Source organism: Phocoena phocoena, chromosome 2, assembly GCF_963924675.1.
Source record: "Phocoena phocoena chromosome 2, mPhoPho1.1, whole genome shotgun sequence".
Classification (NCBI taxonomy): Eukaryota; Metazoa; Chordata; class Mammalia; order Artiodactyla; family Phocoenidae; genus Phocoena; species Phocoena phocoena.
Window position 1 is genome coordinate 31,546,046 of NC_089220.1, and position 15,875 is coordinate 31,561,920.

A 15,875-nucleotide genomic window follows, 5' to 3' on the forward strand; every position below is an offset into this window, starting at 1 on the left:
CATAAAGAAATGGAAGGATACTTATTAGACTTTAACATTAGTTACTTCAACAAAGGAGACATATTGGGGAAGGGGAATTATTAAACTCTTCCTTATATATATTTGTATTATTTGATTTGATAGAGCCAGCATACATTTCTTTTGTATTAAAAAATGTGATTTCCACTTCTAGCTATGATTTGAAGATCATAGAGAGCTACTTAGGCATTAAGGACCTGAAGAGTCAAAAAACATGAGGGAAGGGAGACACTGAGAAGAGAGCTAAAATTCTATAGTGCTTTTCTTCCTGAAGCTCTGCGTAACCACAAAGTGTGGTCTACTGAAAAGCTAAATAGAATGTGACAACTACAAGACTGAGAGATGAAGGAGAATTCTGAGCAGTCTAACCCATGTGGAGACAAAAACTGCAAAGTCCCTGGCTCACCACGGAAGTGACCCTCGAGCAATAAAAGTGACCAGAAATAGACCAATCCTTATGCAGTATGGAACTCAAGTCTCAACTCAACTCAAATACAAACTGGATTGAGATGATTCATCATGATCCTGACAGCCTACCCACACCCGCCCCCTCAAAAAAAGTGATACCTCTCTCAAAAAGCTAGCATAATCCAGAGACTCACCTTAACTCTATATTTTTTCACACATAATGTTAGCATTCGGTCAAGCATACCAGGAGACAAGAAAAACTGATATATATATCTATATCTATGTGTATATCTATATATACATATAGATATCTCATTCTCTCTATATATATACAGAGAGAGAGAGAGAGAGGAACAAAATCTAGAAATAGACTTAGAAGAAATCTAGGTGTTGCAGATATCATACAAAGACTTTAAAATAGCTGTGATTAATAGATAATAAGATGGAATCTATAAAAAATGGAAACTTTATTGAAAGATAAATCACTATAAAATATCTAGACTAAAATATAGAGATAAAAAAGCACAGAAAATCCAGAAAAGAGTATAGGAGAAATATGGGGCATACTGAAAAAGTTTAACACACCTGTAATTGGACTTCCGAAAGAAGAGAAGAGAGACAATAGGACAGAAGTATTAAGAGGATAATAACTAAACATTCTCCAAGATCATTTAAAGACATTAAATTCAAGAAGTTCTATAAAATCCAAATAAGATAAATTCAGTGAAAGCTACACCCAGGCACACCCAGTTTTACTATAAGGCACATCACAGTAAAACTTTTAGGAACCAAAGACAGAAAAACTTAAGAGCAACAGGGAGATCCATTTACTGCAAAAGGGCAGCAATAAACTGAGGACTGGATTCTCAACGGCCTCATTTGTATTGCATATAATAAAGCAAGGGTGCATGTTGTAGTCTCTAGGTCAGCAAACTTTTCTGTAAAAGGCTAGATAGTAAATATTTCCTACTTTGTAGGTCATACGGTCTCTGCTGCAGCTACTAGACTCTGCTGTTGTGATGTGAAGCGATCATAGACAAGACACAAACAAACAGGCAGGTGTTGCCGTGCTCCAATAAAATTTTACTTACAAAAACAGCCACAGGCCATAGTTTGCTAATCCCTGCTCTGGGATAAGCACTAAAAATGGAGTAAAAGAGTGTGTAACTAACTCTACACACTCTTTCTGGGGGTCTCATCTGTTCCCATGGCGTCAATGACCACCTATATGCTGATGGTTCCCAAATCTGTGTCTGCAGCCAAACCTGTCTCCTGAGCTTGAGACACCCATCTCCAACTGCCTCTGAGATTGCCCATTTGAACATCACGCAGGTTCATCAGGTCCGAAATGACCCTTCCCTCCTTGTTCTCCAAACATGTTTTTCCTCCCATGTTTCCTAAGTCAGTGCTGCCATCCCTTGAGTGTCTCAAGCCAGACACCTGGAAGTCATGCCAGACTGATCCTTCTCCCTCATCCTTCTGCCATCAGCAAACAGATTGGGTTATTCTACCGTGGAAAGAGTTTCCCTCAAAGAACTCACAGTCTAGTGACAAAAATCTTCATAAACCAATGTAGAAATTGTGTGAGAGGTAAAAGGATGTGCTGAATGTTAGGTGAAGGGGCTTATATCTTTCAAAGAAGATCACTAAATATCAAGAAAATGATTGCAATTTATGTCGAGAAAAGAAACTGTATGTGAGAGGGCCAAGAGGATGCTTTAATACTGACACGCCATTCATTCTTTTATTCCGTGACAATCATCATCCACCTGCCATCGGCAGAAACACAGACTCCAAGAGCAGCCCTTTCCACCTAGCTGAAGTCTCCCATAGACATGTAGAGAGGCCCATTTGGGTTGGAAGAACACAACAAGGAGAGCGTCTTCAAAGGCATGAAATTTAGGGGCTCCTCTTAAAGAGACCTGTTTGCTTCCATAGCAGATGAACAAAGTTCTATCCCTTTGAGTATTTTCAAGGTCACGGTGCACAGAGAGGGAAGGGAGAGGATGTGAGGGCTGAACGGAGACAAAGGAACCTGGATGAATAGGGAACCTAGTGACCAAGAATATTCTATATATTTTGTGTGTATGTGAAAAAACAAATTTGTGAAAAAAAATTTTTGTGAAAAGGCAAACCTTTTCATTGTTCCAAAATGGAGGCAAGCTGCTTTCTGATTTTGTGTGATTTTACTTAGAACATATATAATTATTTGACATTTATATAGCATTTATGATTTTTAATTATACCCGTAGATACGATCACCTTAATATTTGACAGATAAAGAAACAGAGGCCCATAAATGATTAAGCAACTTACTTATGGGGATATTATAGTAGGAGTGTTGGGACCAGAACCCACAGCCTCTGAGTTTCAGCTCAGGGTCCTTTCTTCTATTATACATTTCTTTCTGTAGAAGAGCTGTTAGGTTTCTGGTATTCTTTTCGGTTGACAAAAAAAAAGTAGTCCCATTAAAAAGACCATAAAAACACTAACCAACAGATGAAAGATATAGCTACAGTAATATCAGACAAACACTTTAAAAGGAAGGAGCATTACTAGCAATAAAAGGGAAGATAATAGCAATTCTAAATATGGGTACATTTTATAGTATAGTCTTAAAAACATACAATGCACAAATTGTCAGACCTCACCCACAATCTTAGTGAGAGATTTGAACATATTTCTCTTAGAAGCTAATAGAACATGCAGATTAAACGTAAATAGAAAAATAGACTTGAACAATCTGAAAATGAACAAACTTGACCTAATTGAAACATAGAACACTGTATCCAGTAGTTGCAGAATACGTATTTTTTCCCCAAAGGCATATGGAACATATGACCATATGCTGGGTTATAAAGCAAGTTTCAATACATTTGAAAGACTTAAGTCACACAGAGAATTTTTTTTAAACACAGTGGAATTAAGTTTGATATCAACAACAAGAAGATAAAATTTCTAGATATTAGACATTTAAAAGTACACTCCAAAATAACCCATGGGTTAAAAAAAAATCACAGTGGAAATTATAAAATGTTTTAAACTGAATGATAAATAAAATTGCAACCTATAAAATGTTGTGAAATAAAGCTAAAACTGCTTAGAGTGAAATTTAAAGCTCTACAAGCATGGACTCAAAAAGAAGAAAGATGGAAATTCAGTGGTAACATATCTATCTCAAGAAATTAGGGAAAGACAAATTACCCATGATGTTTTTCATAGAACTAGGACAAATAATCCTAAAATTTATATGGAACCATAAAAGACCCAGAATTGCCAAAGCAATCCTTAGGAAAAAGAACAAAGCAGGAGGCATAACCCTCCCAGACTTCAGACAATACTACAAAGCTACAGTAATCAAAACAGTGTGGTATTGGCATAAAAACAGATATATGGATCAATGGAAGAGAATAGAGATCCCAGAAGTAAACCCACACACCTATTGACAATTAATCTTCGACAAAGGAGGCAAGAATATACCATGGGGAAAAGACAGTCTCTTTAGCAAGTGGTGTTGGGAAAGTTGGACAGCCACAGGTAAATCAATGAAATTAGAATGCTCCCTCACACCATACACAAAAATAAACTCAAAATGGCTTATAGACTTAAATATAAGACATGATACCATAAAACTCTTAGAAGAGAACATAGGCAAAACATTCTCTGACATAAATTGTACCAATTTTTTAGGTCAGTCTCCCAAGGCAATAAAAATAAAAGCAAAAATAAACAAATGGGACCTAATCAAACTTATAAGATTTTGCACAGCAAAGGGAACCGTAAACAAAATGAAAAGACAACCTACTTACTAGGAGAAAATATTTGCAAATGATGTGACCAAAAGGGCTTAATTTCCAAAATATACAAACAGCTCATACAACTCAATAACCAAAAAAAAAAAAACAACCCAATCAAAAAATGGGCAGAATAGACATTTCTCCAAAGAAGACATACAGATAGCCAGTGGACACATGAAAAGATGCTCAACATCGCTAATTATCAGAGAAATGCAAGTCAAAACTATAATGAGGTACCATTTCACACTGGTCAGAATGGCCATCATCAAAAAGTCTATAGATAATAAATGCTGAAGAGGGTGTGGAGAAAAGGGAACCCTCTTACACTGTTGGTGGGAATGTAAATTGGTGCAGTCATTATGGAAAACAGTATGGAGGCTCCCCAAAAAACTAAAAATAGAGTTGCCATATGATCCAGTAATCCCACTCCTGGGCATATACCCAGACGGAACTATAATTCAAAAAGATACATGCACCCCTATGTGCATAGCAGCACTATTTACAGTAGCCAAGACATGGAAGCAACCTAAATGTCCATCAACAGATGAATGGATAAAGAAGATGTGGCATATATACACAATGGAATATTACTCAGCCATAAAAAAGAATGAAATAATGCCATTTGCAGCAATATGGATGGACCTAGAGATTATCATACTAAGCGAAATAAGTCAGTAAAAGACAATTTCATATGATAGCATGTTCATGTGGAATCTAAAATACAACACAAATGAACATATTGATGAAACAGAAACAGATTCACAGACAACCCCCTTGTGGTTGCCAAGGGGGAAGGGGAGTGGGGAAGGGAAGGATTGGGCGTTTGGGATTAGCAGATGCAAATTAGTATATATAGGATGAATAAACAAAGAGGTCCTACTGTATAGCACAGGGATCTACACTCAATATCCTGTGATAAATCATAATGGAAAAGAATATGAAAAAGAATATATATGTATAACTGAGTTGCTTTGCTGTACAGCAGAATTAACACATTGTAAATCGACTGTACCTCAAAAAATTAAAAAAAATTATTCAAGAAAAAAAATTGTGACAAATTTTGGAAATACAAGTTATAAGAAGGTTAAAAATTACATAACCCATGGGGGAGAATTATGACTATAGGAAGGAGTTTATTATTACTATACTACCCCATTATCAAATATTGCTTATTAAATTTTTATCTCCCCTACAGGGCTGCTCCAGAACTTATTTGAAACTTCAACTTGGTTGTCTGCTTCTGACTCTCCTAGACTGTACAAGCCTAGGGCCACGGAATGCTGGTACCTGGGTACCAGCGGGGTACTGTGACAACAACAATGCTATGGCTTGTGTGATGGAGAGCTAATGGCAGCCAAGGCAGGCAGGGCTGCTCCTTGTGAAGTACCTGAGGCCCCATGTTTGGAGAGGCACCAAGAGGCCCCGACTTGTGGAGTCCTGGGGCATAATGGTAAAGGATGGGGCATTCCTGAGAAGCCCCATGTCCCCTTCTTACTATTCATCCCTTCTGCCCTATCGTGTTGCCAGCTCTGGAGAAAGAAGGGCAGTACTTGCTTTGTGTATGTGACCTTGAGGGGAGTCAGTTCACCTGTCTGAGATTTCTTCTTCCCTAGATAAAGGGACAGTATACATCTCTCAAGGTGGAGTTGAGGTCTAAATAAAGTAACTTTCCCCGAACAAGTCTGATACACTCCTACTTCATTCACGGCCTTGGCGTCTGCCGTTCTGGAACCTTCTTCCCTCAGGCATCAGCATGGCTTCCTGTCCCACTGCCTTCAGGTTCTTACTCAACTGTCACTTTCTCAGTGAAGCTTCCAGGACTCTCTTCAGTTGAAGAGTCTAGCAATTTCCCTCCCTCTCTCAGCAGTCCCTATGCCCCTTACCCCCTCCCTTGCTATATTTTTCTCCCACAGCACCTACCATTTGACATGCTCCATGTATTTTTTCCCTTTTATTTTTATCATCTATCTCTTCCTTTAGAATGTAGGTTCCATGAGAGCAGGGACTTTTGTCTTCATTGCTCACAGCTGTATGCCCAGCCCTTAGAATGGTGTCTGGTACATAGAAGGTGTTCCACAAGTTTTACTGAGTGAAATAATACATATAAAAATGCATAGCACAGTGTCATAGCAGATATTTAAATAAAAGCTGGTTTCCTTGCTTCCTTTTTGTTAAATTGTAAAATCCAGGATGTTTCAAGGTCCCAAATGACCCCAGGTGACTCCTTGAAGTTGGAATATAACAAGGACTCATAGAATCAGCCAGAATACTTGGATTCTGTATTAGTTTGCTTGGGCTGCCATAACAAAATACCACAGGCTGGGTGGCTTAGACAAAAGAAATTTATTTTCTTATAGTCTGGAGTCTGGTCAGCGAGTTTGGTTTCTTGTGAAGCCTCTCTCCTGAGCTTGCAGATGGCAGCCTTCTTGCTGTGCCTTCGTGTGGTCTTCCCTCTGTCTGTCTTTGTCCTCTTCTTATAAGGATACTGGTGATTCCACTAAGGCCCACCCTAATGACCACATTTTAACCTAATTACCTCTTTGCAGTCACATTGTGAGGTCCTAGAGGTCACCACCTCAACATATGCCTTTGGGGGCGGGGAACACCATCCCCCCCAGAGCAGATGCTATCTATTCCTTGCTGAGCTCTGTGATTGGGTCGAATCCCCTCACTTCTTTGGGCCTCAGTTTCCTCCCAACTTGAAAATAAAATCTGTGGCTCTTGCTGCTAATACTGACAATAGATCACTGACCTGCTGTGTTTCCTGTGAAAAGCCCCTTGAGTTCTAGCACAACCAGAAATAAAGGAAGAAACAATGGCAGAAATTAAAGGCAGGTTGTCATCAAATTTACCCTTTTCCAACCCAGTATGCATGTAGTAGAGAGAGAGAAAAAAAGTGAAACTCTGTCCAGTGTTAAAGGAGAAATTTGGTTGCAGAACTTACAGCGGGAGAGAAGCAGGGCTGGAGGGAGAAAGAAAGAGAATTAAGCTTTACTCTATACCAGAAACTGTGATCTCACTGAATCCTCAACAATCCCATGAGAAGAATATTATTGTTATTAATATTACTTCCATTTTACCGGCGAGGGCATGGAGGCTCAGAATGCAGATTTGGGTTTTGTTATTTCAGTCTACCTAGAACTCAGAGAACCCACACATGTCACTCTGCCTATAGCAATGGTTGAACGTGCTTCGGCACCTCCCTCACCTCCCCCCTTCCTACCCAGCAGTGCCCTGCTCCAGGTGACAAGGTGATGAAGCTCCTGTTGGTTTGGGGATAGTTCTAAAAAAAATGACAAGACCAATTCTATTTTTATTGTTTCTGACGTTGTTTTAGTGAATGGGTGATGTTCATTGAAGAAATGTCAACAGATATAAATGGCAAAAAGAAGAAAATTCTAGAACAGGCAAAAACGAATCTATATTGACAGAAAGCAGATCAATGGTTACTTGAGGGGAGGTGGGGGAAAACTGCCAAGGGGCCCGAGAACTTTGGGGAGAGATGAAAATGTTCTGTACCTTGATTTGGGTTGTTGTTATATTTGTACGTACTTTTGTCAAAACTCATCAACCTGTATATTTAAAACAGGTGAATTTTATTTTATGTAATTATGCCTCGTAAAGTTGATTTAAAGAGAAAAAGAAATCACCAGTAATCTCACCATCCAAAGATAACCATCATTACCATTTTGGTATGTTTCTGCTGCCAGGGCATGCATATGCATGCACACACACACACACGCACTCACACACACAATCACACTCTATGCTCTGTTTTGTTTTCTCTCTCTCAATAACATATCATGAAAATCTTTCCACGTCAGTGCACAGAATACTGCTTCAGCATTTTTATGGTGGTAGAATACACCATTATGACAATGTAACATGATCTACTCAACCAATTCTCCCTGTTGGAAAATTAAGATGCTTTCAATTTTTTACTCTTATACATTTCACTACCATGAATATCCTTGTAACTAATATTTGAGCACATCCTTAATTATTGCCACAGCATAAATTTTTACCAGTAAAATTACTGAGGCAGAAGAGGTTCACATTTTTTTAGGAATTTGATATGTCTTTCAAAACTGCCCTCCCTAAAAGCCATATCAATTTATGGGCTCACCAGCCACCTCTTGGTCTTGACTATAGACCTGTCAGCATCATGGGTCTCCACAGAAACAGACACAAGGTCAATCCCACCAATTGACATAAGCTGAAATCCCACAATCTTAGGAGTTATTGAAGTCTTACAGAGTCAGTGTCTCAGCCCTTAACTGGATTCAAGGCCCCAAAATGCTCAGCGATCTAGATCACAGGGCTCAGTTGGGACTGAGGGTATCCAGGATTCAAACTCAGGACTGAAACCGCCACGTGATTTGCTGAAGTAGCATTGTTCAAGGGACCAGGAAAGAACTTACACACCATTCCGAACTCAGACACTCTCTAACTCCTATGCCCACTTAATCTCTTTGGACCAAACCTTGTTCCAGAGCAGTTCTCAGGAGAGCCAAGGATCTGGGAATTTGCACATACTGTTGCAGTTATCAGTGAAACTCCAGTTGATTCCACTTTATCCCAATCCTTGGTTCTGCTGCTTGTGGCTTTGGGATGGTTATTTAACCTCTCTAAGGCTCAATTTCCTCAAGAGAAAATGGAGTTTGTAATTGTACCTATCTCATAGAGTTTTGTGAGGATGACATGAAATTCGGCAATCAAATCCATTAGCAGGGCGCCTGGCCCTCAGGAGGTGCTGACACTTGCTAAGTATATTATCCTCACTTGTTGGCCCATCACATTCGGCTTCAGGCAACAAAGGCCTGAGAGCAACAACTTCTCTCCCGTATGTTCTGTCCCAGAATCTGCACTAGTGTCTCTACAAAAGGCCAGCCACCATGCTTATTTTAGATCTGCCTAATGCCATCCATACACTAGGGATGTGAAACCCCATTCTTAGGAGAGGCCTGCCCACCCCGCAAGCCTCCAGGACCAAGCCTGACAAGTATAGCAGAAATTATAGGCATCTGATTTAAGGCTACGTGTGTACACTTTGCGTGGGCCAAGCCCCAAACCCTAGTTCTGTTGCTGCATCAAAGGACCATCTCTCTTCCAGACTCCAGGCCCAGAGGAATCAGCAATTTGGGAGACAGCCCCCTCTTATTTTTAGCTTTAAAAACCCAAAAACCAACATACCAGCGCTCACCCGAGCGTCTGTCACAGCTGTTGTTTGATTTGGGTTGAGAAAATGACAGACTGAGTTCTGCACCAAGTACAGATGAAAAACAAAAAAAAAGAGGGGAAAAAGGGAGTTCTATTTCCCCTCCACTGCCACCCTCCACACCCCCTCAACTCCTCCCCTAGGCCTGGGTGGACCCTGCCTGGGTAATCGTCCCCTGCTATATTTAAAAACCACAGATGTGTTTGGTAGAGACTTAATTTCGGGATTGCAGGCGGCGTCTCCTGAGGACAAGGGGAAAGCCGGTGCTGCGCGCCCGCCTGCCCGTCCTCCCCGCTGCTGCCCGGAACTCTGGACTCCACGGAATCCAGGTCAGGACGCGCCGCCGTCCTGGAACTGTCCCTGGCCGGTAGGCGCCGGGCGCCAGGCTCCAAAGATTGGGTGGGTGGCCGCAGGCTACGGGTTCCGTCTGCACTCGGTCCTTGGGGCTCTCTGGACGCGAGAGGCGGACTCGGCTTCCTCGCTGCTGGTCGGGAAGCTCTCTGAAAATTACCCCCATCGGCGCGCGAAGATAAATATGCGCGGCTTGTGATTCCGTGCAGCTCTCTCGCTCCCAGCTGATAGGGTGACGTTGGGTTTGGAGGCTTGGAGATTGGCTTTTTGATTTGGCTTCTTCCCGCAGCTTAATGGGCAAAGCTCTCGGCTCGCCCAGAAACCAGACCCTCCGCGCGTCCCCTCCGCGCGACGAGGCCGAGACGAGTCCCGCGGTGACGGCGTGCAAGGCGGTGAGCCAGCGCGCTCCCAGCCCCGGGAAAGCCCCGGCGACGCGACTGCAAGCCCTGGGCCCTCGGAGCCGCCAGGGCGCGCCGGGCCGCTCGCCTTCTTGCCCCTCCCGGCAGGGATCCCCTCGCTGCCTGCGGCCGGGACTCCGGGCCTCTTCGGGGATTAGTCCCGGGTCCGCCCCCGAGTCGGGGTTTTCCGGGGGGGTCTTCGGAGCGGTTCTCCCATCCCCTTAAAACAGCGCCGAGGGACCTCTCCCCAGGCCCCCTGCTCTGGCCCCAGCCCTCGCACTCCGGATGCGCTGCCCCGCAGCTCCCTGAAAGCCGCTAGCCCACGAGCCCGGCCGGTGGGCGGCGGCGGCAGACTGACATGCCCCGGACGCGGCTGCGGCCGGCGGGCAGCCCGCGGGGGCGATGAGCCGCTGCGGCCGGTGAGGAGCCCGGCGGCGGGGTCATCGCGCACCTTCCTCAACCCCCTCACTTGCCCACCCCGCCCGGGAGATCGAGAGGAAACGGTGAGTGACGGGGTGAGCCTCCTGCCCTTCCCCCTCAACGGGCGGCCGAGGCCGGGGAGGCAGAAGTCGGGGGGTTGGGGATATCCCCGTGAGGGTTCCTGCTTGTGAATAATGGTGTTAATTAAGTTCTTTCTCAAGATCATTCCTATGAACTGCCCTCCTGCGGGTTGAGTGTCAGAAGAGGTGGGGGGAGGGTGCCCCGGAAAGTGCACTGGGCTGCCTGCGGTGCTGGGGGCGGGGGGGTGGCGTTCTGGCGGAGTGAGCGTCTACCGGGGGGTGCGGGGGGCAGCGCAGAAAGAGAAGCTTGGGCTTGTGCGTGCAGTCGGGTCGCGGGTTTGTGGGGTTACCGGCGGGGGCGCGTCAGGGAGGCTGAGGGCTGTGCTGCATGCTGGATGAATGTGTGAATGTGTGCATGTGTGTGCGGGCTGCGCCAGGGCGTGCTGTGCTCCCGGGGTGGTGAGCGCCCGCCGGGTTTGTGGGCCAGGAGGGGAGCGCGTTACCCGCTCGGCGCGCGCCCGCGGGTGCAAACGCACGCGCGCACCCAACCTCCGGACTCCACCGCCGCGGGTCGGGAACTGCAGCCCCAGCGCACCCGCCCGCGGCGGCCAAGGGGGCGGGGAGAAGGAGGGTTTCTCCCGGCCTCTGTTCTCTGGTTCGCGGTGGTCTGGGCGGGCCGGGGCCGGGGCCGGGTGGAGAGCGGTGAAGTGTGTAACTACCTCTCGCTAACCTGTACCCCCGTCTCCCCGCCTACACACCCCTCACCACCACACACACACGCACGCACGCACGCACACAGCCACAGGCCCTCATTCAGAGGCTAGCCTGCTCCTACAGACGGTGCCTGACCTGCCCCGAGGACCCGACCCATTGCAGGAGATGAATAAAGCAATTTGTTCCGGGGGTGGGGGAAGCTATCTTTCCTCTTTATTCAATGCGTTTTATTTTTAACCGTGGAGGGAGGGGGTGGGGGCTTTAAATAGTACAGACGCCTTTAATGGAGTGCCATAAATTTCCCCGCTCCCTACCCGCCTGCCTGCCGCCTGTCTCTCACCCTCTGGCTCTCTGTCTCCTGGTGATTAAAAGACAAACCCAGAAGGTTTGGTGGTTCGGTCCCCTGGGCAGAAAGACTGAAACTGGGGCTAGTTTAGCAGAAAGGCAGGCCGCAGCTGGGAGCAAGTTTCCAAGCTCTTAGGTGGTGGAGAAACACCCCAAGCGGAGGGAGTTGTGGGTAAGTGATAGGAGCACATCCGGCCTCCTGGTGGTTCGCGAAGGGGAAGCCTCTGGGCCTTGGGGCGACCTGGTGCCTCGCAGCCGTGTGTGATTAATCTCCGCAGCTGTTGTGCCCTGTCCACTTGAGCTGAGCTCTTGTTTACCTCGATTTTCAAATATAGCTGCTGCGCCCTGTTCTCCCTGACAGAGGTGATCAGCTCACTCTGTCTGGGTGCCTGTGCACCTGCCAGCCCTTCTTGCCGGCCTCACTGGATCCAAGTTTGAGAGGAACCTGCCCCTTCATGCCTCGCAGCTCTCCACGTGAGGATGGTTGAGCGTCAGAGCTGGGGGTGACCAGGTGTGGCCCACCAACCCGTCCCTGCAATCTGCAATTCCTGTCTGCAGTCTGCACGTACAAGGCCGCTCCACAGCTTCCTTTTCCTTTAAATAAAATATAGATACGGGGTTGAAAAGAAGAAGGTGGGAACTGTAGAACTGAACTTAGTTGAAGTGGTTCTCGAGCTTAATGAAGATAAGGCTGTTCATGCGGTTTCCTCTCCCTGGAATGCTTTTTTGCTCTTCTAACACTCGTGAATTCCACCTCCATCCTTATCTAATGTACTCCTATCCGTCCTTCAGCCCTTAATTCATTGGTGGCTTTCTCCAGGAAGCCTTCCATACCTTCCCTGACTAGGCCAGATCCCCTTATTTTACACACTCAAAACTGGAACCTAATATTTTGAAGTAATTTAAAGATGCGCCTTCAATTTATTTACGTGATTGAGTAATGCCAGCCATGCCTCTGGACAGAAAGCTGCATGAAGGGAGGAAAGATAGCTGGTGTTTATTCACATTGTATCCCCAGGGCCTGGCACTGTGCCTGGCATAGAGGAGCTACTCAGTCAACATTGGGTGAATGAACGGACTTGGAGGAATAAGTCACCTCTCCTCTCTGCTCCCGTTCCTCTGACCTCTACTTGGGCATCTCTTGCACTGCACCCCAGAGTCTCCTGGTCAGAGAAGGAAGAACAGGGTTAGCAAACTGACTCTGTAGGAAACACGCCCTTCCCCTGGGCTTCTCCCTGAGCTGGGACCCTGAAGCCGAGGGAGTGTCCTTTTGCCCCAGCCCTGCCCTGTCCCTGTGCAAGGCGGTCCCTTGTACAGTCCCTGGCATAGTTGCTCCTATTGTCCATGGGTAGTCATTGTGGTCATTGTTCCTCAGCCTGCATGGTCCAGTCACTGCCCACAGGATGGATTTGGGGGGAATGTGTCACACATTTTGGCTTCTCTTCAAGCTACCAAGGTCAGATAAGAAGAGAGAATAACTCCCTTTGCGTTCAAGCCTGGTTGCTTTGCTTAGAGGTTCAAACATTTGATGAGGTTCAGAAATACCTAAGAATCCAAAAGAGAAAGCCTTCATTTCTTCATTCAATCAGTTATTTATTCAATAAACATTCAGCAACGTACTCTGCCAGGCATTTGCTAGGTACTGAGGCAAATAAAATAGAATGGTCCCTTTCCTCGTCAACACACATTCATTCCAGCAGGGATAACCAAGTAGTGAGCACATAATTAACATATAAAGTGATTCCTTTCAATGGAGGCTAAACCCCAGGTTCAGTCCTTAGGAGAACTTCTAGGGACAGTTAATTCCAGAAAGACAGGATAGAGAGGAGTTGGCTTTGGTGAAAGCAGGGAGGGGGGAGGTGGTGGAGAAAGCGCTTTGAGTGAAGGGATCAGTATGCAAAGGCCTCAAGTGGACAAGAGCTCTTCCAAATGACTGAAGACTGAGGGTAAAATTCAGGGAGATGAATTCAGAGAAGCTCTAGGGGCCAAACCTTGAAGGGCTTGTACTCGATGCTAAGGATTTCCACTGAGTTTCCAGGGGGTTTAGGAAGGTTTTTAGTACTGTAGTGCGTGGTCAGATTTGCAGTTTAGATAGTATGCTGAGACCAGAATGTAGAGAGAGGGAGGTAGGGAGTTAGGGGGCTGTTGTAGAAACCCCAGTGCATTGTCATCCTGGTGGCCTGTGAGGGAGGGTTAGGGGGTCCTCTTTCTGTTTTAGCGTACAAACCAGAGCTGTCCTTCTAGGAAGACGTTTCCCTATTTTCTTTAACGAGTTTGGTTTATGTTTGGTTGTCTATTTGTGTTCTGGATGGCACTCTAAACCCAACACTGGGCAGGGCGCCTCAGGGGAAAGGAAAAATGGCTCCAGCAGGTGTAAGACACACTTCCTGGTCAACTGAGCTGCCCGGCAAGGCAGACTCCCAAAGATCTGAGGTCTCTGGGGGCTGGGGAAGGTCTCAAGCAGGAGGGTAATGGATTTAGATCCATATCGAAGTCCATAAAGACTATCGAACAAGACATCTAGATAGGAAGAATCGCATGTGTATGTATAAGTATATTTTTTATAATATAGAGAGGGGATAAAGGCTAATTCCCGAATCAGGTGTATTCAGATGTGGTATACAGAGTTGTGTCTATTAAGAAAACAGCTCTTGGAATGGGCCAGGTAGCATTTACTGCCTTGATAGCTGAATGACGAATAGTGCTTTCCTGGTTGTATACAGGAACACTGGGTCATGTAGATACTGGATCCAGAAGTGGGACTGGAAACTGTTTTCCTGCCCTGGCTCGCACGTGGCAATTTCCAAATCACTTGAGGAGAGGACCTCCCAGTCATGCACTGCTTTGTTCATCCTAGAGAATGAAGGCAAATAGTGTGAGCTCGGTCAACACTCTCCCTTTGCACCCTGATCTCCCAACGTTGTCCCTCATCCTTACTTGTCACTGGTCTCACAGTAAAAAAAAAAGCTCTCCCTTCCCTTCCTGCACAGTGCCGCTCCTGCCCTGCCTTAATAAACTTGCCCTGAGCTCGTTCTTTTTCAGCATTGAATCTCCTCCTTCTAACTGTAAGCAGGATCAGCAAACCCCATCCTGACAAGAATATCACTTTGTTCACTTCCTCTCCCGTCATTTTCTCTTCCCATCTCGCTTTCAACAGACCCCTGAAATTTTAGAGCAGACATCTGTCTCTATTTCCCCATCACTCATTCATTCACTTAGCCCCTTGCTTTCTCACTTTTTTCTACCTCCCGCCCAACTATCACCCACCAAGCACTTCTCATTCTCCCAAATATAATAACTTATTCCTGATTCCCCCCAGCCCCCGTCAGATAAGAATGATCATTAGCTCCTTGAAACTTCCCCCTCTTGGCTTCTATCACACTGAACTCTCCACGTACTCTCTAGGTGGTCCCTCTTCCACCTCCTCTCCAAGATCCTCTCCTGCCTCCCAGTTTTCCCCTTCTACCTTATCCCTCAGCATCTTCCTTAGTGGTTTGTGCTGTCACTCCTGCGTGGAGAGTTCTCCGTCAAGGACTCCAGCTCTCCAAGCCCAGCAGCTTGTTTCCAGCCACTTGCACAATATCTCCCGCAGGATGTCCTGTCAGCCCCGCAGACTGAATCTTTACTAAACTGACATCTTTGTCCTGAGGAGTTGCTCTTCCTGACTTCCCGCGTTCTATTGATGGCATCACACAGCTTCCGGTCACCCTGGCTGGAAGTCCCCAAGTTTACCTATGACTCCACCCCCTTGTGATCCGAGGACAGTAGTCCTCCCTTAACCACACTTTCACTCTTTGCGGTTTCAGTTACCCGTGGTCAACTTTGATCCGAAAATATTTAATGGAAAATTCCAGAAATAAACAATTCATAAGTCTTAAATTGTGCACTGTTTTGCGAGATGAAATCTGGTGCCATCGCGGGCCATCCCGCCCCGGATGTGAACCATCACTTTGTCCAGCGTATCCCCGCCCATTAGTCACTTTGTAGCCGGCTCAGTTATCAGATCGACTGTCTCGGAATCGCAGTGCTTGTGTTCAAGGGACCCTTATTTTACTTAATCGTGGCCCCAAAGCACAAGAATGGTGATGCTGGCAATTCGGATGTGCCAAAGAGAAGCCGCAAAGTG